Source organism: Monodelphis domestica, chromosome 8 (assembly GCF_027887165.1).
Source record: "Monodelphis domestica isolate mMonDom1 chromosome 8, mMonDom1.pri, whole genome shotgun sequence".
Classification (NCBI taxonomy): Eukaryota; Metazoa; Chordata; class Mammalia; order Didelphimorphia; family Didelphidae; genus Monodelphis; species Monodelphis domestica.
Window position 1 is genome coordinate 239047725 of NC_077234.1, and position 26124 is coordinate 239073848.

General features: G+C 41.2%; 1 protein-coding gene across 2 annotated transcripts in view; it reads left to right on the plus strand.

Moving 5' to 3' along the window:
* NHS (NHS actin remodeling regulator) overlaps positions 1–26124 on the plus strand; it is a 440898-nt gene that overhangs the window by 113350 nt on the left and 301424 nt on the right. The window lies entirely within an intron of this gene.

Genomic DNA, 26124 nt, shown 5'->3' on the forward strand with positions numbered 1-26124 from the left:
GGCTTCAGAGAGGACTGCTAGATTTTTAGAACTGCAAGAGAAATTAGGGGCAGCTAGATATAGATAGCACAGCAGAAGAGCATAAGGCTTGGAGTTGGAAGAATCTGGGTTCAAATGTGGCCTCAGACACTTTCTAGCTGTGTGACCCTGGGCAAGTCACTTAATCCTAATTGCCTATCCCTCACTGCTCCTTGGCCTTACACTGATTCTAAGGCAGAAGGTAAGGGTTTCTTTAAAAGGAGACATTAGAAGTCATCTAATGTGGGGCCCACTTATTTTTTAAGGAGGCTCAGAAGTCAAGTGACTTATTCAAGGTCATATAGATAGAGAAGGGCAGGGCCAAATCCATTGCTTTTTCTACTCTAATAGGCTTTGGGATTTAAGCTACCCTGGTGGGTGGAAGGGATTTAGGTAGATAGATTAGAGAGAGGAAGGGAGGAGGGTGTTTGGGGGGAGAGTTATAGCTTAAGTCTCAAGGCCTCCAATAAGTAAAACAAGCACTGGATTGAGATTCAGAAGACTTGAGCTTAAATTTGGGCTTAGTTGTTTAAGGTCTGTCATGCTAGGCAGCTCATTTGATCCATCCTAACTTCTATCTAAGATGAGGGTTTTGCCTCCAGAGAAAGAACTGTTGGAGTTGAAATGCAGAAGAAAACATGGTTTATCAATTGTTTATTTGGGTATATGTTTGGGGGTTTGGTTTTATGAGATTATTCACTTATAAGAATGAATAATATGGAGATAAAAAATAAAATAAAAAAGTAAAAATGAGGGTGTGGGAAGTGATGATCTATTGGGTAGAGGAGAGCTTTGGAGATGATCTGAATGGAAGCAAAGAGAGATTAATTTAGTAGAAAAAAGGTCAGCTAGGTGGCTCCATGAATAGAGATTAGGAGGACCAGGGTTCAAATCTGATCTCAGATACTGCCTAGCTGTATGACCCTGGGCAAGTCACTTAACCCTCATTACCTAGCCCTTATCACTTTTCCGTCTGAGAACCAATATTTCTCAGGCAGAGGGCAAGGGTTTAAAAAGGTTTAGTAGAAGGGGTAAGGGGTTTTTCAAATGGAAAAAGAAAAGGGAGATTTTATCCTCATTCTACGTGTCCTAGACTGCCATATATATCTGAAACATTTTCATCAGCAAATTAGCTCACCTAAGAGGACCTCTTCACTTCTTTCAGTCAAAAACTAGTGCTCATCAGATCAGCATTGTGGGCATATTTGAGAGGTCCTGGTATGCCCGTTTGTACAGGGGGGCCTCTCCTTCATTTACCAGCCATCCCCAGGCTCATTTTTAGACAGAAGGAAGATCCTCCGATATCTCTAGGTGGGCCTGGTTTTTGTGTATTCATAGTAATCTAGAGAGATGTAAGTTTTTTGGTTTGTTTTTCAGAAAAGCTGCCCCTTTCCTGCCAGTATCATTTTTGTGCATATCAATGAAAATGCATATTAAATACACACGCGGTATCATAAACAGATGTTTATGGCTACATGTTACAGAATGGAGACTTCAATGCAAAGCAGACGTTGAATTCCAAAGGAAATGTGTCCCTTGAAAGCAAACCTCCCGAGTGCATCAAACGTAGCAGGAGATGCCAGTAACTTGCCATAAGTCTGGGGCGTGATACAGTGATTAATGGGCACGGACATTCTGCGAAGAGAAAGACCAACTTTGCCACTTCTTCGTATGGCCCTCCCCATTAGCCTCTCTTCTCTGCCTCTTGATGTTGGCCTTGCAGCCATGGAAACTTTGTTTGCTGCGAGAGACTGCGCTGCGCTCCTTGGGGTTTGGATGATATACAGCGGTAATCTATTTTTGTTCCTTCAGCACTCCACGACAAATTAATTTTCCCTTTGTGTTCCTGGTGTTCCCATGTTTGTATGAGGCAGGGCAAACCATCCTTTGTATTTGTCCTTCTGTCTCATGCCCAGAGGAAGTGATGACAGGTCTCTCCTATGCCTGGGCTTTATTCATTGTTGCAGGGCTCTGTTTGGCTGTGGCCAGCTTGTTCTAGGAAGAGGGAATCACTGGGAAAGAAGGCTGGAGGCCTTTTTCACAAGGTTCTTTCTTGGGTTTGGTGTCGTTAACTCTTCACATGCTGTCATTGGAGGACTGGAGACAAATGAATCTGTTCTTGAGGTCTGTGACTTCACCCAGCCAGAGGAATCTTTCTTTGACTTCTTGGAGAAATGAAGAGCAGCTAGGTTGTGCAGAGTGTGACAGGTAGACCTGGGTTCATTTCCAGCCCCAGAGCCTTAGCTGTCTGACCCTAGGCAAATCACTTAACCCAATTTGCCTCAGTTTCCTCATCTGTAAAAAATGAGCTGGAGAAGGAAATGGTGAATCTCTCCAATACCGTTGCCAAGAAAACCCCAAATAGAGTCACAGAGTGTTGGACACCACTGAAAACAATTCAACAATGACAAGGAGAAATCTGGAAGGACATCTTCATCTTTCTAAGACCTAAATTCCTAATAGTCCCACATCAAAACTTTAACCTTACTTTAGGTTCTTGGAGCTCTAGCTGGCTCAGCTAGACCACTGAGAGCTCATCTGATCAGGTGTGTGTCTAGTGACCTGGGGCAGGAGGTGGTTCATAAAGTCCCTACTGGGACTTATGAAAAAGAATGCTACCCGCTTCTAGAGAAAGAGCTGTGGGAGTAGAAATGTAGATGGAAGCATACGATTTATCACCTGCTTATTTGGGTATATGCTTGAGGGTTTCGGTTCTATAAGATTATTTGCTTACAAAAATGAGTAATATGGAAATATGTTTTGAGTGATAATATGTGTATAACCCAGTGGAATTGCTTGTCAACTTGGGGAGGGGAGAGGGAAAGAGGAGGGAAACAACATGAATCACATAACTTTGGAAAACATGTAGAAATTTGTTATTGGAGTAAAATAAAGATAAAAAAAATTTAAGTCCTTTTTAGCCAGAAACTGACTGAATCTTTAACCCATGTGGTGTAGGGAAAAATCCATGGGGCCCAGATTTGAGAGCTAGGGTCAAGTCCCAGCTCTGCCATTTACTAGCCATGTGACCACAGGCATACCATTTCCTCATTTATTAAAATGGGGATGATAGTAACACGTGAAATAGATCAGCTCCATAGGTTTGTTGTAGGAAAAAAAATTGTAAACCTAAAAGTTTTATGCAAAGATTTATTAGATATGTGGACTAGTGACAATACTTAGAGCCAACCTTCCCACTGTACATGCAGTGAAAACAAAACAAGTCCCACAACTGTCTGTTTAAGGAAAAAGGGAAACGGCAAAAAAGAAAAAGAACAAGGCAGTCACGTCAAACATGGAACCCCTAGTTGTCTTCATGGTCCAGCTTGGCTTACCTTCTATGGAAGACTTTTCCTAATCTGAGTTCCCTCATTTATCATTAGTGGCACCCCTGAAATTACTTTTTCCATTATTTGTATTTACTTATCTATGTACATGCTATCTCCCCCCCCCCCATTAGAATGTAAGCTTCTGAAGGGCAGTGATTTAAAAAAAAAACAAAACCCATTACCCTCTATCTTAGAATCAATACTAAGTATCAGTTCAGAGGCAGGAAAAGTAAGGGATAGGCAGATGAGGGTTAAGTGACTTGTCCAGGATCACATAAGTAGAAAGCCTGAGGTCACATTTGAACCATGCCTAGCTTTCTAGACACTGAGTCACTTAGTGGCCCAGAGGGTAGAGATTTTTTTTTTTATTCCCTGTGGGTTAGAGGTGAATGAATCAAGATTTTCCTGGCTTTGAAACTGGCTCTCATCCACTCTGCCTCTTGTCCATATTATAGGTATAAGATTTTAGAAGTGAACGATTGCAGTGAATGCGTTCATTAGAACAAAGCCATTTCTAAAGTCATTCTAAGACTGTATTTCTGGCTCTTGGCACTTATTTTCCCATTTTAAGTACATCATGTCCTTCCATTTCCCTACCACCAAACCCACCACCCACTGGCACATACCTAAGCATTTAGTCCCCAACAGCCATGGAAGCATGTTAAAATGTTCTGTTTGGGCAGAATTTGAATAAAGCTTCAAGATTGGTTATCTTTCCCCCTTCCCCTTCCCCCCCCCCCCCCCTGACTGCATAGTCCTTTGTAGTGGCAGCACTGAATACACCCTTGGAAGGGCCCTGAAGCCTAGGACTGATTGGAGAAGACCAGTCTTATCTGAGAAATATGTAGCAGAGGGGAAGAGAATGGGTTCAGAAAAGTAGAGAAAAGACAGGAATGAAAGAGCCTTGTCTGCTTCTATTTTGAGAGGCTCGGGGAACCACACTCTCTTTTAGCAACTATAGTCTTCCATGGCTGTTTTTGTCAATTCTCTCTAACCTCTTGCTATTGTACAGCTAGTCTGAAAGCTAAAGAGAAAGGAACATCAGGCTTCTTCTTCTTTCTTTCTTTCTTTCTTCTTCTTCTTCTCTTCTTCTTTCTTCTTCTTTTCTTCTTTCTTCTTTCTTCTTCTTTTCTCTTCTTCTTCTTCTTCCTTCCTTCCTTCCTTTTCTTCTTCTTCTTCTCCTTCTTCTTCTTCTTCTTCTTCTTCTTCTTCTTCTTCTTCTTCTTCTTCTTCTTCTTCTTCTTCTTCTTCTTCTTCTTCTTCTTCTTCTTCTTCTTCTTCTTCTTCTTCTTCTTCTTCTTCTTCTTCTTCTTCTTCTTCTTCTTCTTCTTCTTCTTCTTCTTCTTCTTCTCCTTCTTCTCCTTCTTCTTCTTCTTCTTCTTCTTCTTCTTCTTCTTCTTCTTCTCCTTCTTCTCCTTCTTCTCCTTCTTCTCCTTCTTCTCCTTCTTCTCCTTCTTCTTCTCCTTCTTCTTCTTCTTCTTCTCCTTCTTCTCCTTCTCCTTCTCCTCCTTCTCCTCCTTCTCCTTCTTCTCCTTCTCCTTCTCCTCCTTCTCCTCCTTCTTCTTCTTCTTCTTCTTCTTCTTCTTCTTCTTCTTCTTCTTCTTCTTCTTCTTCTTCTTCTTCTTCTTCTTCTTCTTCTTCTTCTTCTTCTTCTCCTTCTCCTTCTCCTTCTCCTTCTTCTTCTTTCTTCTTCTTCTCCTTCTCCTTCTCCTTCTCCTTCTCCTTCTCCTTCTCCTTCTCCTTCTCCTTCTCCTTCTCCTTCTCCTTCTCCTTCTCCTTCTCCTTCTCCTTCTCCTTCTCCTTCTCCTTCTCCTTCTCCTTCTCCTTCTCCTTCTCCTTCTCCTTCTCCTTCTCCTTCTCCTTCTCCTTCTCCTTCTCCTTCTCCTTCTCCTTCTCCTTCTCCTTCTCCTTCTCCTTCTTCTTCTTCTTCTTCTTCTTCTTCTTCTTCTTCTTCTTCTTCTTCTTCTTCTTCTTCTTCTTCTTCTTCTTCTTCTTCTTCTTCTTCTTCTTCTTCTTCTTCTTCTTCTTCTTCTTCTTCTTCTTCTTCTTCTTCTTCTTCTTCTTCTTCTTCTTCTTCTTCTTCTTCTTCTTTTTTCCTGGCACTGATTTCTAAGATGCTTTGAAAATCCTGAAATGCTTCATAATGATGTTTAGGCTATTCATCAATAGTGAAGGCATTGACAGATTCAACAGAGAGACTGAAAGGCTGTAGATCTATTGAAGTACTGATCTCAGATGGCACTGGGAAACTAGGACAGGAGTCAGGATGAAGGGGAAGGTGATAAGATGACCCAATCTCAGAATAATTTTTTTTTTGCCAATCAACCAATGTTTATTGAATGTTTACTATCTGTCAAAGATACATGCCAATCTTTTTTAAAGTTTATTTTAAAAATTTCTCTTTTATTATGCTGAACTTGATAGGTACGAACAAACATGAACATTCCCACATTCAAAGAACAGAAAAGAATCTCCATTACAGACATCTTCTAAAACATTTATATTTCACTTTTAACATGGTAGTCCCAAAGCGGTAGACTGCATTGCTTGCCTAGGTCCCATTCTGCATTTCCTTTTGCCCTCTTATTTGTATTTTTAAATGATTCATCAATGTTCTTTTCTTTCTTTCTATTTTGATATGATTATTATTAACTCTACTTTTTAAAATCCTCCTATTTAACAAGAAACGAATAAGCTTAAAAATGTTTTCCCCTCACTTCCATTCTCTCCTCTTCCCTAAGACAGCAGGTAATATGACATGGGTTGTGCCTATATTATCATAGAATGATATTTCCTTGTCACAAGTCTGTTTTATTTTTTATTATAAAGTTGTTTTATTTTACCAATTACATGTAAGAACAATTTTCCACCTAAGTTTTCTGAAGTTATATGATCCAAATTGTCTCTCGGCTCCCAGACTGGCAAGCAATTGGATCTGGGTTATCCATGTATTATCACACAAAACCCATTTCTTTATTGTTCCTTCTTGTAAGTGAGTCATCTTATAAAAGCCAAACCCCCAAACAGAAACCCAAATAAACAAGTGATCAGTCATCTGCCTCCATCTTCATTCTGACTCCAACAGCTCTTCTCTAGAGATGGATAAGCGTCCTTTGTCTTCTGCCCCTCAGAATTGTCCTGCATCATTGGCAAGGTCTATCCCAGCTGATCATTGATTGATTCCATACTATGGCCGTTACTGTGTCACAGTCATTTTGAAGATTAAGCAGTCAGCTGACCAGATAGTTCTCACTCAAATGGGAGGTACTACAGACATCCTCCCACAGGGGAATCACCACCTCCTTAGCACGTGGCTTCCGTGGCTTCCGAGGCTCCGAGGCCAAGCTTTTGTTTTCTTCTCCCCCTCTCCCCCCCCCCAGAACAGTACATTTGCAGTGAGGCAGAAGCCCCGCGCTGTCAAGCTTCCAGCTCTAGTGCCAGGCCGGCTCTCAGGAAGCCGTTAATCACTTGTTTTTCATCACATATGGACAGCGACTGCTTGGTAGTCGGGCGACTATGAAAGATAATAGTTCTCCTCTTTTCACTCCTTCCTACGGCCTGGGAACAGGCCCATCGGCAGTGATGGCGAGGAAGAGCTCACGAAAGTAGCTGTCTGTAATCACAGGACCCCCAAGGACCCTGGGGAAGCTCTTAGAAAGAATCCTTCTGGGCGGCACGTGCAATAGGCAGGTTGCCTTTGACTTCAGACTCATTTTGACTGCCACGCTGCAATGGCCATTAAAGGCAGTGGCCCGGCTCCCCCCTGTCACATCAGTACAAGGAAGGTGACAGGTGTCTGCGCATGGGCAGCCTCTTTGAGGGGATGTCAACTACCCAGACCCTGAGTGTCAAGTCATTTGCCACCCAGGATAACTCAGTCGCAGACACAACATAGAATTAAGGGAAGGGATCTCTGCTACGGGGCCTCTGATGGCGTTGCTACGTTTACGGGGCGATAGCAGCCTTTCCCTGGATCCAGACCACTAGGCCAACTAACTCCAGCCCCCTGACTGAGTGGTCGAATTCCAAGTTATCATCTGTGTCGTTTCATAATTTGTTGTTTAGTCATCTTTAGTCATGGTCAATTCTTTGGAGGTTTTTTGGGCAGATCATTTCCTTCTCTAGGTCATTTTACAAATGAGGAAATGGAGGTAGACAAGGTTAAGTGACTTGCCCAAGGTCACACAGTTAGAAAGTCTCTGAGGTCAAATTTGAACCCAGGTCTTCCTGAGGCTATATCTGGTGCTCTAATCCACTGTACAAATTAGCTCCCCCACCTCTTTCTTTTCAGAGGTGGTAGACTATGGGTATGGAACATGACATAATACTATCAGAAATGATTACTCTATTCGTTACTTTTGAACTGCTTTTTATTCTTTTTCATTCTTTATTATAAGGAATGACTTTCTGGGTAAAGGAAGGAGAAGGGATATACTGAGTAATAAAGATAATATAAAGCCAAATGATACCAATGCATTTTTTTAAAACCCTACCTTCCATCTTAGAATCAAGTCTGTGTATTGGTTCCAAGGAAGAAGAGCAGGAAGGGCTAGGCAATGGGGGTTAAGTGACTTGCCCAGGGTCACACAGCTAGGAAGTGTCTGAGATCATATTTGAACCCAGGACCTCCTGTCTCTAGGCCTGGCTCTCAATCCACTGAGCCACCCAACTGCCCCACCTATACATTAAAAAAATTTTTTTTGTTAAATGAGAGGGTTCAGTTACAGGCTAATCTGCCCTATAAGGTGTTTTTTTTTCTTTTTTTCTTCTTCTGATTCTAAGTCTATGATCCTATGAAAAACAAAGAAAATCTCTCCTGTGTTATTGTTGTTTTTTTAATTTCCCATCTTAAATCACAAGGCAGAGTATTTTGCTTTGAATTTTCCCTCGGGGATAGCGCCTTGACAGCCATTGATTGTTCCTTCCTTCCTATTGACCCTATTCTTATTTTAAAGGATGAACTGCTCATTTCAGATCTGTCTTGGCACTCACCTCTAGCTTTCCTCTGCTCCTTCTACACTAGAGGTTGCAACTCTGCGTGTTTGGATGGAACTTATCGTTGGTATCCACTAAGAAGGCCTGGCAGCGAAGCGTGTGCTGTCAGCTCTTGGGTTCCTGCCTGTTTGTGACTGAAAGGACAGGAGATGACTCAATAATTTTGTAGGGAGTTCTTTTAATGCCTCAGTGAGATGATTAAGGATTAACTGTCCAAGTGGCAATTTATCCAGAGTCCTTCCCGACAAATTATACTTCATTTCCTCCGTAGTGCATGAGCTGACCTACTCAATTGCTTACTTCCCCAATACTTTCCCCAAACATTAAAATAGGGTGCAGGAACTGAGGGAGTGACTCTTGGCTTAAGTGTATCTTAAGATGGCTTTTTAGTGAGGTTTCCACGAAGATGATATCATCATGGACCTTCCCATTGGAATCTTTGGAGCAGAAGGTCAGGGAGAGTCGAAAAGAATTCCATGTATAGTGTCTGCATTCCATATAGGTTGTAGAAATATGTCTGGGAACAAACAGAACCCACTGAGCCTTCCAGCTGACTATCAGAGCATTGGGCAGGAAGACAAGCTGGTCTTCCCCAATCAGTTGGCTTCCTGGGTAGATGGCTGGAACTGATATTCTGTGGACTATAGTTGTCTATAGATTTAAGGATATGTGGGGCTGAGATATCCTGCAGAATTCAGCTTCCTCCCTAGACATCACCAAAGTGTAGCTAAAGTAGGCTTTACTGCCCCAGCCCCATAGGATGCTTTGACGTTGAATTCATGTTTATATGCTAAGGCATGGACCTTTCTAAAGAGATACTGGCGTTGGAGATACTCAAATAGATTTTTTTGGAAACCCTTTCTTTCCAAGGCAGAAATACAATAAGGAGTAGGCAATTGGGGTTAAGTAACTTTCCTAGGGTCACACAGCTAGAAAATGTGTGAGGCAAGATTTGAACCTAGGACCTCACACCTCCAGGGTGGCTCTCTAACCACTGAACCACCTAGCTGCCCTCAAGTAGCTTTTTAAGTCTAAACTCCCTGCCTTGGCTTTTCAAATGACTGACTTAGGTCACATTCTTCTTCCTCAGAAAGTTTATCTTGTGGGAAGAGGCAAGAGGCTGGAGGCTTCTATCTCTTCTTTTTGCTTCAGCTCCAGGAATTCCCTCCATTCCTCTTGCAAAGGTGAGAATCTCCAGTTCTTTCAGACTCTGGCCTTTATCTTTTACCTTTCCCAGTTTTCATTCCACTCTAGGAAATAATTGTGACACCCCAATGAAAGTTTGCTTTTTTCAACACTGGGTCTTGGCTTGCTTTTGTTCTTTGTTAGCATGGATGCCAACTTTCTCCTGAGGTCAGACCAAAGAGCTTAATAGGGGTGTGGACTTGCTAATGCATGGTGTTAGGTGACTTCTTGCCTCCCTCCTCAAATTCTAAGGGTGAGAATTTCTTGACTTTACACATATTGGCAGCTACAATGTTCCATGCTGAGTCATAGGAAATATAATGGAAAATTAAAACTGAGAATATGATCTGTTTAAAGTTGGAGGAACCTATGCCACAGTAGATCTATAGGGACCCTTTTAATAGATATTTTTATAAAACTATGGTCACTATACATTTAGCACTGAAGAATAATAGGCACAGGTGTCCTTTAATTCCACTCTTCAAAAGATATGTGTCTTCTTTTTCTTTTTATGGAAATATGTTGAATAAATACTAGCCAGGTATTTTAAAGTTACAATCTTCTAAATTGCACATAGAAAATCTACCCTCTAAAACTATAGTGGAGAACCTATGGCACACATGCCAGAGAGGGCACATGCACCATTGCCCACCAGACTTCATTATTAGAAAGCTAGAGGGTCTCTGGCAGAGCTGCTCCCTTCCTCCTCTCCACCCCACCTCAGGACATTTTTTTCACTTCACCCACCCCTCTGCCCAGACAGCCACTGGAAGTGCTTCCTCCCATCAGGAGTAAAGTGGGCAGCTCACATGTGGCAGAGCTGGAAAGAAATGGAGTGCTTGAGCCACTCCCCTCCCTTTCTCCACCTGCACCTAAAGATGTTCCTTATTTTGCCTGCCCCTCTGCCCAGCAGCCCAATGGGAGTGTTTCCTCTCTCCCCTGTCTGGGGTAAGGTGGCAGGGTTGGGGGTCAGCAGCACTTGGTGGGGGGGGGAGGGCGGGGGAGGCATGGCATGTGGTCTCTAAAAGGTTTGCCATTACTTTACTGATCAAATCCAATGTTTCTAAACCATTTTTGTGTGTGTGGTATCATAAACTCCTTTGGCAATTTGCATGAAGCTTATGGAGCCCTTCAAAACCCTTAATAAATGATTGTTGTGAGCAATTTAGTCTAAGCCATACCCAAGCAAGAATCTCATTTCATTATAACTACCAAGTGGTCATCCAGCTTTTTCTTAAAGTTCCCTAGTGAAGAAGAGTCCACAGCTTCTTGAGTTAGTCCATTCTACTTTTGAATAACTCTAATTATTAAGAAGGTTTTCCTGACATGGTGTCTCAATCCTCCTTTCTGTGAAACCTCAAATGATTAATGGTATGTTATCATCACTATGTCTTCTCTTCTCTGGGCTAAACATCCCTACTGCCTTCTACCAATCTTCATTTGTTGTGACTTTTTTCTTTTTAAAAAAAAATTTAACTTCTGTCTTAGTATTTGTTCTAAGGCAGAAGTGCAGCATTGGGTGGGGGGATCTGGATGGCTCAGTGGATTGAGAGTCAGGCCCAGCAACTGGAGGTTCTGGGTTCAAATCTGACCTCAGACACTTTCCAGCTGTGTGACCCTGGGCCAGTCACTGAACTCCCATTGCCTAGCCTTTATCATTCTTCTGCCTTGGAGCTAATACACAGTACTGACTCCAAGATAGAAGGTAAAGGTTTTTTTGTTTTGTTTGTTTTGTTTTGTTTTGCTTGTTCTAGCAGCATGGGCTAGAAAATTAGGGTTAAGTGACTCACCCAGGGTCAAATAACTAGGAAGTGTCTGAATTCATATTTGAACCCAGGTCCTTCTAACTCCAGGTCTGGTTCTCTATTTATTGTGCTATCTAGCTGTCCCCCATTTCTTGGATATGACTTTGTGGACTAGAACTCAGGTCTTACTGACCTTAAGGCTAGTTTTTTTTTATCTACTATGTCATTTCTATCATTATTAGTTGCATACTCGGTCATTGAGAGACTACCACTACTACTACTAGTTGCATACTGGCCAGTCTGCCAATGTCATACCTTGAAAGTAGCACCTAGAACTGAACAGAGTATTCCAGATCCCTAAAACCCAGAAAATCACTATATACCTGGTTTTGGGGGAAAAGTAATATAGGTTTATTTCCTATATTCCAGGGTAAAAAGGGAAAGACCTATATGTTCTAAAATATCTATAGCAGTTCTTTTGTAGTAACAAAGAACTGGAAATTGAAGGGATGTCCATCATTCTGGGAGTAGCTAAACAAGTTGTGGCACATAATTGTGATAGAATGCTACTGTGTCATAAGAAATGACTGGCAAGTTAATTTTTGAAAAACATGGAAAGGCCTGCATGAAATTTTGAAAAGTGAAATGAGCAGAAACAGGAGAATATGGCAACAGAAATATCATTTGAAGAATGAATATGTTTACCTCCAAAAAAAGAACTGATAAGTGGAAATAAGTAAGACATAGTTACAAAAGACATAGGTACACATATGTCTTTTTGTCAAATGATGCCTTCTCCAATGGGGAGAGGAAGGGATAGAAAGAAGGACTTAACTGGGTATGTGAACGTAGCAAACAAATAAATACATTTTTCTAAATCCTTACCTTCTGTCTTGGAGTCAATACTGTGTATTGGCTCCAAGGCAGAAGAGTGGTAAGGGCTAGGCAATGGGGGTCAAGTGACTTGCCCAGGGTCACATAACTGGAAAGTGTCTGAACCCAGATTTGAACCTAGGACCTCCCGTCTCTAGGGCTAGCTCTCAATCCACTGAGCTACCCAGCTTCCCCCTACATTTTTTTTTAAAAAGAGAGAAATCTTTTATTTTTACATAACTTACATTTCCCATTGCGCTCCTCCCTCTGCCCATCCCGGAAGACCATCCCTTTTAATAAAATATGAAAAAAGAAAGAAAGAAAAACAACTCCAGAAAACTCAACCATATGTCAACAAATTCTGATGTTATACCCCATGCCCATGATTTCTCAGTGATGGAAGGGAGAGTCTTCACATATATCTTCTTTAGGGCCAAACTTGATGATTATAATTCCACAGCATTCAGTTTTAATTGTTTTGTTGTTCCTCTTTCCACTTTCATTGTTATGATTATTGTGTATATTTTTGTTCTGCTTACTTAATTTGTATATTTATGTTTTTCCCTTGCTTCTCTGTATTCATTATGTTCATTGTCCCTTATAGAATCACAATATTCCGTTATATTTCTTTACCACAATTTGTTAACCATTCCTTAATTGATGGCACATCTCATTTTTTTCTTGCTCATCTTACATATATTTTAAGAGACAGTGAATAAAGCCCATTTAGGATTATAGGATCCTAGATTTAAACTTGGAAGGAACTTAGAGGTCATTTAGTACTTTAATACTTTCATTTTTAAAGGAGGAAACTGATGCCTGCGGTTAAGAGGATTACTTAAAGTCACAGAGATAGTAAGTGGCAATTTCTAATACATGTCTCTAAAATAAATAATGGCTCCAAACCTTGTTGTGGCCTACCATGTCACCTTTAACAATGTTGCTATTATCATCAATCTGTGCTAATTTATCCAGTAGAAAGATCAGGGACAAAGATTCTGGATACATGTATCCATGGAGAAGCCAAAGAACTCTTTTTCTTCCTTTTTTTTTAACCTTACCTTCCATCTTAGAATCAATACTAAATAGGGATCCCAAGGTAGCAAAGTCATAAGGGCTAGGCAATTGGGGTTAAGGGTCACAAAGTTACAAAGTATCTGAGGCCAGCTTGGATCCCAGGACCTCCCATCTCTAGACCTAGTTCTCTAGCCACTGAGTCACCTTGCAACTCTCTTCTTAAAGGGATTTGATGTTATCAATTGGGATTCTGTCTTCCACCATGAGGAAAATCTTAGTTCTCTCCGAAGACTTTTGGGGATTCCAGTGAAGATCCCCTGCCCAGGGATCATGTGTCATAGGGCATCCGCTAGATTAATATATTAAGTCATTCAAGATAGCTGAACTGTGCGAATCAGAGGCAATGATTCTGCAAATATGTGACAGTGTAGTTTACTAAGAAGAATGCTAGGTTTGGAGTTGTGACAAACTTCGGTTCAAGTCTTTCCCAGATCATAGCTTAATGGGGCAGCGAGGTAGCACAGAGGATAGAGTACCAGGCTGGAGTAGAGAGGACCTGGCTTCAAAGCTGGTCTCAGACACTTCCTATCTGTATGACACTGGCCAAGTCTCTTAACTCTAATTGCCCAGCCCTTAACTGTTCTTCCGTCTTAGAAATGATACTGAGATAAAAAGCAAGGAATAAAAAACACTCATAGTGATCATAGCTTAATGGCACATCACATAACTGGAACTTGGTTTTTCTCAACTATAAAACTCTGGGCTACCTCAGTGGACCTTTGTGAGATTCAAATAAGATAATGTTTGTAAAGTGCTTTGCAAACTTGAGAGCATCACATGAATGTCATTTGCCATTATCATTTTAATTCTTCTCTTAGACTTATTCTCATCGATCTTATTCTCCTCCTCCCCCACCCCCATCCATGCACACACTTTGTACTCTATCTTTGATTTCAAAGGAAACTCTTAAGTGAGATAACTCCTTTCATCAGTGCAGATCAGTAGCTCCTTGGCCAATTACAGTCTTAAAGAGCCATCAGGATTGTCAGGAGGTTAAATGACTTGCTCAGGATTACAGGACCAGCATGTGTCAAAAGTGGCACTTGAACTCAGGTCTTCCTGATTCCCAGGTCAGTTTTTTAATCCATTCTTCCAAGGCTGTCTCTATTATCTTATTTATCATCATTGCAGTTCTTGTTTATATCATTTTCCGCATTTTTTTTGTTATTGTTGTCATTGGAGTTCAGAAGAAACGGTCTGGGGACAAATTGTTCTCTTGCTATTCTTTTATATTTAATATTCTATCATTTATTGTATACTGGGATAAAATAATTATTTTTTCAAAGTGTTGGGATGGGGGCATCATAGTAGATAGTGTCAGGCCTGGAGTCAGGAGGACCTGGGTTCAAAATTTGGCCTCAGATATTTCCTAGCTGTGTCCCTGGGCAAGTCACTTGACCCAGATCTTTGCTGGTCTTCTGTTTTAGAATTGATATTAAGATAGAAGGTAAGGGTTAAATAAAATAATAAAAGTATTGAGATATAAGTTGAGGGAAAGCAGCTTTGGGAAATTTTCAGTAGCAGAGAAGATGATGGAGATGATATGTACCTCATCCTGTTTCCTCAAAGTTTTGATATTTTTTTCTCCCAATAGTTTTCTAATTTTGAAAGCTTTTTTTTTTCCATGTAGCATGGAATGCTTATTGTTAGATACCTCTTAGGGCCATTGTAGGAATCAAATGAGATAAATATAGAAAAAGTGCTCGGTGAACTATAAGAGACTGCATTAGTAGTATAGGTGATAAAAAGCAATTTGTGGTTCAGTGGCTTGAGCAGCAGCTTTGACTTAGGAAGAACTGAGTTCATATTCAGCTTCAGATACTTACTAGCTGTGTGATCTTGGACAAGTCACTTAATCTCTGCCTGCCTAAACTGGATTCCTTATCTTGACAAAAACAAACAAAATGGTAACTCACTAGAGATAGAAATGGCAAATCATTCAAATAGCTTTACTATTGGACCCAAGTCCAGGGAGTCACAAAGAGTTGTGCACAACTGTACTACTGAACAACATAGCTGATAGAGCACTGGACTCGGAGTCAGGAAGACTTGGTTTTGAATTCCACCCCAGAATTCTTAATAGCTGTGTGACTCTGAACAAACATTTAACCTTTCTTTGCCTTAGTTTCTTCATCTGTAAGATGAGGGGCAGATATTGGCAGAGCACTAAGCCTGGAGTCATGAAGAACTGAGTTCAAATCCAGCCTTAGATGCTTACTCACTGTATAACCTTGGGCAAGTCACTTTAACCCTTATATGTCTCAGTTTCCTTCTCTGTAAAATGAGCTGGAGAAGGAAATAGGAAACCACTCTAGTATCTCTGCCAAGAAAGCTCCAAATGACTCTCCAATTGAAATGACTGCACAACAAGATTAAGGGAGCTCCAACACTAAACCTATTATCCTATGTTATGTACACGTATGCTCCAGTTATTATTATGGTTGTTGGTATGTGTCATTTCTGAGCAAATAATAGAGATTCCTCTAATCCATGCTGAGGAAGTGGTGCAGCAGTGCAGGCTGGACCCTTTGCTATTCTGATAGTCTTCGGTATATCTTTGGATGCTGGAAAGTTTCTCCCTCGTCGCTAAAAGGTCTGAAGCTGCGGTTTGCCAGGGAAGGAGTGCTGAAATTGTTATAGCTTAGTTCCTTGGCACACAGCTAATAGAACTGTGAGACTCCGAGCTAGGCACTGGCTTTAGTTCTCACGGTCGCTCGCCTATCCTTATGTTTCTCATAACATGGCATGTCCTCAGTGTCCTTTTCCCTTCCTCCATCGCCAACAGGCCCCACCCTTCCTTTTATTCCTCCACAGAGGTCTGTGGTAGGCCTGGATGTTGAGTGGTGTAATGTTATAGAACCAGGAAGGAGAGCCCGGATGAATGACTGTAATTCTAGTGCTTGATGAAAGGCAAAGGGAAGTAATTGGAGCCCTTTTGACAGTATTAACAGGTGTGAGACTGTACTGGAGCTTCTAGACAATGGCTACTCAAAACTGGGGAGAACTAACACCCCAGAGTCCAGTGAAACTTTGCAGGGTGGTTTCAGCTCCAACTTTGGGCTTCAAATTGTATTTTCATTTAAAAGTTAATCCAAGACCACAGGTTTCTGGGCCTCGGGTCAGAAGTCCTGATCACCAAAAAATATGCAAACCCAGAGCTACACACACTCAAGGGATTCCAAAGATTAACCATTAACCCTTTGGTGGCTGACTAAATGTAGAGGAGAAATGGGGAAATCAGAGGAGGTGGGGAAGACAATATACTGGCCCTTCCAAAAACTTTGCAAAAGGCCAAGGCCATCCATCAGTAAAGGCAGTTCTGACAAATGTGTACGGTCTCCCCCTGCTCCCCTCCCTATCTTTGCTTAGTCTGTCTTCTCTCTACAACAATAAGTAAAACGGAGACTATAATTAGAAGAAATACCTTCAGGCACCCTTTCATCCCCTGTTGATGTTCATTGGTTTCAGTCATGTCCAACTCCCTGTGACTCCATTTGGGCTTTTGTTAGCAAAGCCATTGGAGTGGATTGTATTTTTTTTTCTCCAGCTTATTTTCTAGATGAGGCAAACAGGATTAAGTGTCTTGCCCAGGGTCACATAGCTAGTAAATGTCTGATTTGAACTTGGGGAGAGATGAGTCTTCCTCATTTCAGGCCTGGTGCTCCATCCAATGTGCCATCTATCTGCCCCATTCCATCCCCCGGGTCTATCCCCTGACTCTTACACAAAGACATAAAACAAACAAGACTCAATGACCTCTGAAGTCTCCATTACTTTAGATCAGTGATGGCAAACGTACAGCATGAGTGCCAAAGATGGCATGCAGAATGGTCTCTATGGCCACACAGCTGCTCTTCCCCAACAAGTTTGTTACTAGAAAAGTAAAAGGACTCGGGCAGAGCTACTCCCTTGCCCCTCTCCTCTGTGCCTGACTACATTTTTTCACTTCACTCTTCCCTCTGCCCAGCAGCCCATTGAGAGTGCTTCCTCCCTCTGCTGTGGGGGGTAAAGAGGGAGTGGGGCATGCCTGGCATTCAGTGGGGGTAGGTTAGTGAGGGCCCAGCACTCCACTTCTAAAAGGTTCGCCATCATCGCTTTAGATCTATGATCTTGTAGGGTATATGTAAGGAAATACAAACTATCCCAGTGGGTAATAGAAAAGATTACACTGTTTCTTTTCAATCTTCATTAAACTACTGCCTCATTTATTTTAAGATCTTATCACACGGACCAAAAGAACACTAACTAGATTAGGCCAGTAGGGGATTTGATTCAGGGCTCTGACATGAGAGGCTATGATTCAATTTGGGGGGTGCCAGTATAGAATGATGTACACATTCTCCCTGTAGTGATGATGCCAGTTAGTGAAGGCTCAGGAGCAGAGAAACGCCTTGGGGAAGAGAGTCCTCCAGGATGTGGCTCTCTGGGGAGGAGGAAGAATTCTTCTTCACGTGTCCCTTCCCAGACTACCTTTTTCCTGCTCCCCCACCCCCAGGTTTCATTGTCATCATATCCTCCCCACTTTATTCCAGCACTGCCACAACCAGTCCAAGCAGGACTTATTACACATACTTCCTGGGCTGAGAATCTGCTCTTTTCAGGCCTCTTAGAACTGGTGGCAATGCTGCACAGATCTCTTCAGGAACTCTTGCTGTGTCTGCCCCTCTCCTGGCACTGCCGACCCTGATTTGCCCAGATGCTGCAATTCCCACTTATATTGTGTCTTTTGACCAGTGATGAACTTCACGGCTGTTTACCTTCTCAATAGCGTGTTTTCCTGCCAGTTCTCGAGAACCCTTGAGTCAGTTCTCCTATTTGCTTATACTTACACTTGTATTATCAGATGCCTTAAGCTCCAGGTCTTCTGGGACAGCCCGAGAGAGAAAAGTAGGTGATAGGTATGGGCTCATGGCTCTTCCCCACATGGAAGCATGTGGTAAACATGGGTGATGACAGACGACAGGATGGCAGGTAAGATGGATCAGGGTCCGGTGCATTAGAACATATGAAGGAAAGATGGCACAGACCTAGCCAGCATGAGCCATTAAGGTGATCGGAGCTAAGCAGTCACCCTCCTCTAGTAGACAGGGAACGTTGGCCAGGAACAACTTTGTCTTCAATCAGAAAGGCTCCTCTCAGAACCTGCTTAAGGATGGGGACATCCGCATAGCATAGGGCTTTGGCTTGTGTTCTCTTTTAACTGATGTGGTACCCGGATTTTGTGCCTATGATTTGGCTCCAGAAATTGATTCTCATCCTATCTGGGTCATGTGAGTCAGCCTTTGGCAAAATTGTCATAGATACAAAGTTTGTCCTCGGTGCTCTCAGCCTTTTGCTTCTACACCCTTTCCTTGGCGGCCCCTCCTTTTCTGGAATTATCTGTCTCTCTCTTTTTCTCTGTAGAGGGAGAAGTTCTACCCCTTCCTATTTCCCTAAGTTCTTGCTCTCAGTTAAGAAGTCTGTATCGATTGTTTGTTTCGTAGTGTTAATTTAAGTCAGTTTATCACTTTTGCTAGGGATATTTGTTGCAAGCCAGATTTCTAATGGTGGACCAAAATGGTGGGGAATATATTTTATTAATTTTTTTAAGCCCTCACCTTTCATCTTAGAATCAATACTATGTGTTGGCTCCAAGGCAGAAGAGTGGTAAGGGCTAGGCAATGAGGGTTAAGTGACTTGCCAGGGTCACACAGCTGGGAAGTGTTTATGAGATCAGATTTGAAGCCAGGACCTCCTGTCTCCAGGCCTCACTCTCAATCCACTGAGCCACCTAACTGCCGTGGAGAATATATTTTTAAAGAAAGATCTCTGAAGCCATACTTCCTAGGAAATCTGTGTGGGAAACCCTGTTTATGTTTTCTCCTCCCAAAGATCACTTAAGTGCAATTGAAGCTTGAGTTTGATTAAACAATTTGAGTCTTAAAAAAAAAAATCCTTACCTTCTGTCTTAGGATCAATACCGTATATTATTTCCAAGGCAGAAGAATGGTAAGGGCTAGGTAATGGGGGTTAAGTGACTTGCCCAGGGTCCACAGCTAGGAAGTATCTGAGGGGGCAGCTGGGTATCTCAGTAGATTGAGAGCCAGGCATAGAAATGAGAGGTCCTGGGTTCAAATCTGGTGGCAGATACCTCATAGCTGTGTGACCCTGGGCAAGTCACTTAACCCCCATTACCTAGCCCTTACCACTCTTCTGCCTTGAAGCCAACACATAGTATTCATTCTAAGGTACAAGGTAAGGGTTTTTTAAAAAGTATCCAAGGCCAGATTTGAGCCCAGGATGTCCCATCTTTCAGCCTGGCTTTCAATCCACTGAAAACAGCTAGCTGCCCCCAATTTGGACCTTTTTTTACCTAGTTTTTCAACTCAAGACCTAGTTAGTTGTTTCTCTCTAGTTAGGGAGTCTCGGGGAGTGGGGTGGGGTGGGAGATCTAAACCCTGTTCTGTGCTCTACCACTAACTGGAACCCTGGGAAACCAATTAATTCCCCTGAGCTTTAATTTTCTTACATATAAACTAAGAGGCGAGGCAAGGCGATGTCCAGGGTACCTTTGAAAATGCTTTGCTCTTATCAATGTTGAAATAAATCTGGACTTGGACATCTGTGTTCTGGGGAAATTTTTTTCTCTTTCTTTTCTTTTTTTAACAAATTTTCTTGGTGCTCTTCTTTATATTTCTGGCTTTTCCCCCTCATAAGCACCTTCACTTACAACATTGAAATCTATTGTCTCTGTCTTCCATCAGATACTCATTTTGCAGCTATGACCGACGGCCTCGCCCAAGAGAAGGGAGTGAGTTCTGTTTCTTCACTGAAGTGTTCTCTGAAGTCAGTGTTGATCACCGAATCGGTTTCCCTAACACAAAGAATCAGTTTCTCAGTGAAATCCCTAACCTACCCTCGTTTCCCATGCCCATAACACATTCCAGGTATTTACGTGGGATTTGTGCCAACAGAACTTAGCCATCCTGCTTCTAACTTGGCATATTGATATGTTGCCTGGTAAATATTTCTATAAAAGAAAGGGAAATGTTCACTTTAAAGGATCTTGTAAAAATATCCCCTTGGGGTGAAGAGCAGAGGAGGGAACATTTTACACTCAAGAAAATGAGTCATTTCATAAAAATGTTAGCCGCCCACCTAATACTCAGAGTTATCCTTTCACAGGTGCCTGCTGGGAGTAATACACATGCTGTTCAGAGTGCCTGACACAAACAACTCAGGTCTTTCCCCACCATTCTGAAGTAGATTTTAGGGAAGTTTTAGGTCTCCAGCTTTCGTCCTAGACGTAGGACTCAGATTTTCGTAATTGATTTTTTTGAAGCCCTTATGCTCCATTCTAGAATCAATACTGTGTATTGGTTCCAAGGTAGAAGAGTGGTAAGGGTTAAGCAATTAGGGTAAAGTGACTTGCCCAGGGTCACATAACCAGGAAGTATTCTGAGGCCAAATCTGAACCCTGGACCTCCTGTCTCTAGGCTTGCCTCTCTCTCCACTTAGCCACCTTGTTACCCCTCATAACTGAATTTGGACACCTACCTTTACTATCCTCTCCTTTCCCCTCCCCTTCTAGACAGGGTTTTCTGTAACCTGCTTTCAGTTACCTTTTCAGATGGAAAAAGAGAGACGAATTTTATAGTTTACAAAGGTTTGAGGTGTTTCGGCTTTGGAAGATTCTGTGTTTGAGATCCAAAGGACATAATGCTGCAGGTTCTAGGCTCTCCATGTACAAGGATAACTTCTCCAACCAAGTGCTTTGTTAAGGATATCTTGGCAAGCAAATGCCAGAAATTGGCACTCATTTGGAAATGCTCATTTCACAACTGGCTTACAACCCCAAAGCAACAGGACGTTCCCCGTCCTCCATGAAACACCTTTTTCAACGATCCTTACTGAAATACATTATCATTGTCAATGTAGACCAATCCCTGCCCGTTTTAAAGCTCGAGCACCCTTTGTCATTTGCTAGTCAACATCAGCGACAAGATTTGAATTCAACTCTTTTTCACCTGAAGTTCAATAATTTATCTACAAAACTAGAGCTGGGAATGCCTACAACGAGGCAATATTTGATTCATTCTTATTCTCTTCAATGATGAGAAAAAACCCACTATTTGGTCATTTTTTGTTTGTGAACAAAAAGAGGTGAAAAGGAAAGCTAATACTTTACATGGTATCATGCACAGGAAAAAAAAACTGCTCGGGATCAAAATGCTTGCCAAGTCACCAGTAATGCAGAACACAATATACTTTGCTATTCCATTCCAATTGTGGATGACTGTTTTCCAGAGCAAAAAGTCAAGATCCTGCCATGATTTCTGTGAAGTTTATAATAATCAAAGACCAGATTTAGTTAGAGATTTATATAGTTTTCAGGGTATATTTCCTTGCAAAAGAAGGAAGGCATTTTTAAGCTTTGTACAACTTTGGAGTGTATGTGTGTGTGTGTGTGTCTGAGAGGGAGAGAGTTTAATCCTCTCACCAAGATAATACCTCTAGTAACAGATTTAAAAAAAAATATATATATATATATATACTTTTAAGGGGTTACCTAGGTGGCTCAGTGGATTGAGAGCCAGGCCTAGAGATGGGAGGTCCTGGGTTCAAATGTGACCTACTTCTTAGCTGTGTGACCTTGGGTAAGTCACTTAGCTCACATTGCCTAGCCCTTACCATTCATATATATATATATACATTTAAGAATGCATAGGCTTCTTTCATTTAGTTCACCTGCTCAGTATCTAGGGCAGAGTAAGTTTTGATGATTTTTGCTTGAATTAAATTTGAATTGGCCCATTATAAATCCTTATCTTCTCTCTGAGGTATGTAATCAACTTCCCTGAACCTTGTTTATGTTACGGGCAATCCAAAGTAGGTAGAAAAAACTTCCCTGGGAGCTAGTCTCCTCCCATGATTCATCTCCAGCAAAGCTTGCCTCACCTCAAGGTTTCAGGCTACAAGAGGATCCTTCTCATGAAGTGTACCTGAGAACTAGGTGCACTCATCAGTGAGGAAGCAAGCCACTGGGTAGAAATAAGCGTGCTCTAGCATCTGCTACCTATCTCAGTTAGTGTATTCTGTGGCCAGTTTCCTTGGCGTTTTCTTTGCTGGTCGGAGATGCCTAAAGATCAAGGTGCCTAACAGGAGACGAGCTGATGTCATGACTTCCCTGAATCAGATTAGATTAATCTTAAACCTGCAAGGGATCTGATACCTCACCACGGGGTCCAGTGAACACTAAAGAAGTAGAACTAAGCCCAGAGTTCTTATCATTCCATGATGTAGAGAGACTGGGAGGAATTCCAGAAGCACCCTAACTCTTACCTCTTCTGAAATTGATTTATGCCAGCAACTAGTGCTAAGGCCCATCTTTCTGGGTCCCTGTAAATTTAGGGAAATTGTAGGGCCGCAGATAGAGCATGTCATCCCCCCAGTGAGTACAGTAAGCTTTTAGTCGGTTACATTTCATGAGAACAGTTGTCTTATAGCTGGAAACCTTGAGGTGAGACAAGCTTTTACTATGAGATAAATCAGGTGTGAAGGCACATGTGAGAGGAAAGCAGATGCTTCTAGCCCCTTTGGCTTCTCCACAACACAGACAAAGTTCAGGGAAGGAGCCCTAACTTATCTAGCTTACAGAGATGGTAAAGATATAGACTTCTGGACCGATTCAAATTTAATTTGAGCAAAAATTAGATTAGGTGGTAGATGGAAGGGGTCATTGTGTTCTTAAGTATATATTCAAAATCAATTACTAGAGTTATTATCCTGGTGCAAAGATTAAACACACACATCTGTGAGACTTAAATATCTCATCATTCACCTTCTATTGCAAACCTGGGCTATCTTCTGGACTATATTATAGATACTGTAGGTTGTGTTACTGCTAGCATCTAGATGTTTCTATATTTGGGCACTAAACTAAGGAAGGAAATCCCATAGAAAACATATTGGTGAATAATAATTTTAATATTCTATAAATAGAAATGTTCTTAAGTAAAAATGTAAACTTCTAGGTTTTTTTGTTTCCTTTTGTTTTCTTTCCCCTTCTCTTCTTTTCTTTATATCTTTCAGTAGAAACTAAGCTCTTTGAAGGCTGAAATTGGTTTTCATTTCATTTCATTTTTGGATCCCTAACAGAAGGACCACATTTTGCACATAGTGGGTGCTTAATAAATGACTGTTGGGTCATATTAGATTAATTTTAAACTTGGAAGTGATTTGGGAATTGGCTTTCACCTTACCCCAAGTCACTATGCTTTTAACAGGAGAACAAATGGAATGAGATTAATCAAACCTGATAAGTGGAATCCATTGAGTAAGAAAAGTAATCTCCTGTTAGGTAGGAGGGGGGAAAAAAGCTTCTACCCTTCTCAATCTAGATTATTGGAATATTGGAGCCTTTAGGACTGTAGAGCAACCAGACAGAGTAGCTTTTCCTTAAGTCATAAACCTGGTTAACATTGAAACAAAATGTTTGCTGGGCTGAGGTAATGGTTTATTTTGCAGTAATGTTTCTGGCTTGATTGTATCTTAGTCTTTTGGGGGTGTGGTGGAGGTGGCAGACGCCACATATAAATTCATTGTGTAGGATCATTTCATTGTTGCTTGTTTTGATACAAGCCTCTTTCTCCTCCTTGTTGTCTGACTGTGGATTCCTGGAAGAGCCAATTGCAAAGACTTCATAGTCTTTAAAGGCTGTCTTGGAATGCTTTTAGAAAGAATCGAGACTTTAAATCTCTGAAAATGCAATTTCATCCTTTCTTTTATAGGAAATCTATAGTATACAAGACTTTAATGGATCTGTGGTCTATTAAGTACGGATATTCTTCCCTTTGGAAAAGATCACAACCATTCATGTCTTCTCATTCATATTCTTTCCTAGGTATTCCCCAAAGGGAAAATCTAGTGTGATGGAGGCCTTTCTCCAAGGTATACGTACATGCATATGTACAGAGACACACAGATATAGACAGACACACACAAATATATCCAACCTGTTGATCTGTTCTCCCTTATTCTACCAATTGACCAGCCTACCTCTTCCAATAATTATGCACTTCTTCAGTGATTTCCTTTTTGTCACTTCATTGCAACCTACTTTTGGTTATTATGTACCACTTCACAATCTTTTGTATTAACCATATCTTTAATTCTTCAAAGATTGTGACTTTCCAAGGTTTTCATGAATATAGAATTCTAGGAAGAACATTTGTGTTCAAATGATTGGTTTTGTGCTGGGGAGTAGCTTTGGGTGGTTGGAAATCCTGCAAACTTTTTTATTGTAGACTCAAAGACAGCACCGATCAGCTACACTACTTTTCTTAGCTCTGTATGTACACTGGTGAGCTTCTCATATGGTGGGATCTGGTCAACAGGCATTTAGTTATTTTTTATTGGAATTTCTTTGAGTTTTCTTTTATGTCATTGAGGAGGTCCTGGAATTTTCTGATGAACAGAGAACTGCTTTCATCGTGAACTCAAAAGCAACATACAACTTATTTTTTTGGATATCGGCTTTGATACAGGAAAAAGAGTGTGACTTTGCACAGTAATCATTCCCTTGTAGCTGATATTAGTGTTTTTAAAGCATAAATTGCAATTATCTTTTGGGCCATGCTCCCTCATCACAAGCACTGCAAGAAGAAAGGACCAAGTGCCCCATGAAATGTTTCTTGTTGCCTTTGAGCTCATAGTGAAAATGTCTACCATCTTTCCTGATTGCCTTTCTCAGGAGGTGCTATGAGCCCTTTTCCCATTTACCTGGGATTAAGAGCATTCACTAAAATGTGTAACCACTCTGGAGATTTCAGTAAACAGTTCATGAGGTTATACTAGTGGATCAAAATCAGCAAAGGGTCCAAGATGAAGGAAAAATCCCCAGCCCCTTCGGCAGGTTTTCATGAGGCCCTCGGCACTGAAAAGAGACATTTTGTCTTTGAGAGGGAATGACAGGGGACGGTAAGGGTCAGAGAAGTTAAATGACTTACCCAGGCTGAAATAAGTAGATAGTGGCAGAACATAGTATGGACTCTAGGTTGCCTAGCCTTTAGTTTAACATTCTTTCCCTTGCCTCTGATCTACAGGGGAAAACACCTCTCTAAATTGTTCTACTAGGGGAAAAATAGCCTTTGTTATTGCTTTGAATAAAGAAATGTTTCCATGTGCCTTTTAAATATTGGGCTCTATTATTCTATTTGAAATGACTGGACTTCAGATTCAGTTTTCAATGTTAATATTCAGTTGTTAATATTCTCTGTGTTGCTCCCACCCTTTGGTGACACAGGTCAATTGTTTAAACAGTATTCTTCATATTGTTTCTGCCCAGTTTCCCTCAGTCTTCTCCTTCTTAAGGATTATTTTCTTCCTGATTTGTAGCAAAAGGGTTAACACAGGATTCTTCTCACATATTTATTTATTTGTCAGTTTCTACCCAACCAAAGCTAAAAAATGGACCAGTGTCCTAAGGGAGGCTAGGGAATGTCATTTGGAATTTGTTGATCTTGTGACTATGCTTTAGCTGCTGTCCACTAAGGAAGGATGGAGGGAGGGTTACTAGGCAGAAATCCCCTCTCTAGCTCCAAATCTGCCCTGTCTTTCCTTATTTCCCTTCTCTTGAGTTTCATCCTCTTCTATGCTCCAGTTAGCAAATGTGCATTACAGTGTTCAGGCTAGAACTGGAGCAGTAGCAGCAAAGCAGCTAATTCCACTTGACTTAAGAGCAGTCTGGTTTTAGAGACCAGAGATGTTCATCCCACCCAGTATGATCACATATATATGTTTACACATATACATGTATGTACATACATCTATATATGTATACATGTGTGTATGAGTGCTCCAACACATCTTTGCCTTTTGTTGTAGTTTTTATTATTATTTCTCTTTTAGCAACATATAATTCT